The sequence below is a fragment of the Mus caroli genome, chromosome 10 (assembly GCF_900094665.2).
Source record: "Mus caroli chromosome 10, CAROLI_EIJ_v1.1, whole genome shotgun sequence".
Taxonomy (NCBI): domain Eukaryota; kingdom Metazoa; phylum Chordata; class Mammalia; order Rodentia; family Muridae; genus Mus; species Mus caroli.
In genome coordinates this window covers 36,920,708-36,922,315 of record NC_034579.1, presented here as the reverse complement: position 1 = coordinate 36,922,315, position 1,608 = coordinate 36,920,708, and the positions used below count along the sequence as shown (strand labels likewise).

General features: G+C 45.3%; 1 protein-coding gene across 2 annotated transcripts in view; it reads right to left on the bottom strand.

The window, feature by feature from the left end:
• The window catches only part of Zbtb24 (zinc finger and BTB domain containing 24), a 15,187-nt gene that overhangs the window by 6,368 nt on the left and 7,211 nt on the right, over positions 1-1,608 (bottom strand). The window lies entirely within an intron of this gene.

The window sequence follows — 1,608 nt, the reverse complement described above, 5'->3', positions numbered from 1 at the left end:
GTGCTGGGATTAAAGGCATGTGCCACCACGCCCGGTGGGACCAGTTTGAGATGTGCAGCTATGAACACAGCTCTGCTGCATGGCCTCCTGTGTCCTGCGGTCTACTCAGCACGCTTCCTTCTACCAGCTCTGCCGCCACTGCCTCCCACCCAGGATATTCTCCCTGTATAGCCACATGTCTGGCTCACTTCCTACCACATTCTGGTTTCCATCTCTGAGACCTTCCCAGGTGTGTCCCACATCTGTGGGATGCACCCCTTCCTATACCCGTTTTCCTGCTCCACATTTGATTTCCATGCAGCCCTGGCACAGGGTACCTTTTTGTTTGTACTCTTTGACTCTCTGTTCAAATGCCAATGTCACATCAGCAGGGACTTGGACATCTTATTATCTATCCTCTGGGCCCAGAACAGAGCCTGGTACATAGCAAATGTTCAGTGCATAAGTACTGAATGGTTGCATTAACTGTCACAGACCCTATTGATAACATCTAAGGAAGAGAAGGAGCCGTGAGATAGCCTGGCAGGTAAAGACACCAACCAACCAGACTGAAGGCCTAAGTCCGATACCCAAGACCGCATGGTGGAGGAAATCAACTTTCATACACTGTCCTCTGACTCCTACATGTATGCTGTGGCGCATGTGTGCATACAGATGGGTGTACAAACCCGTCTGAAATGACAGACAATGTTACTGTAAAAATTAAGAATGCACAAAGCTAACTTTTATAAAATTTACCCCTTATAAGATAATTCCCTATGGCTTAGGAGATCCACTCTGGAGAGATTGCTCAGTGATTAAATGCACTGACTACTCTTCCAAAGGACCCAAGTTCAATTCCTAAGGCCCACATGGCAGCTGGCAACTTCTGGTCTCTGTGAGCACTGCTGCACGGGGAGCAGACACGCACGCAGGCAACCTCTGCAGACAAGAAGTACATCTCAAAGAACCTTTAAAGAAAAACTCATTGGAATCAGAAACGGAACAGATTTTTTTTTCTCCAGATTTTAGAAAACTAACTCTCTCTCTCTCTCTCACACACACACACACACACACACACACACATATTTTAGGGAGGGGATCAAGTTTATACAGAAAATTCATCATGTTTCACATAAACTTCCTGGATAATTTTAGACAGTACTTTTAGTGTGCATAAATTCTGACTGTGATCTATTCCATGAAGACAGGCGTAGCACGTTCTACTGTGGTGTCACACTGACTCAAAAAGTGACTTGGAACATTTTGGGATTTTGGGTGTTTCTAGTCCCACACACTTGAATAACAATTAATCTGAACTAGCTTTTCTTAGAGTTAGGGAATTACTAACCTGCATTTAAAAATCAAAGTCCAAAGAGTCTAAAAGTAAACTACTTTTTGTTTGTTTGTTTGAGACAAAGTTTCTCTGTGTAGCCCTGGCTGTCCTGGAACTCACTTTGTAGACCAGGCTGGCCTTGAACTTAGAGATCTTCTTGCTTCTGCCTCACAAGTGCTCAGATTGAAGCTTATACTAGCTGGGCAGTGGTGGCACACGCCTTTAATCCCAGCACTTGGGAGGCAGAGGCAGGCGGATTTCTGAGTTTGAGGCCAGCCTGGTCTACAGAGTGA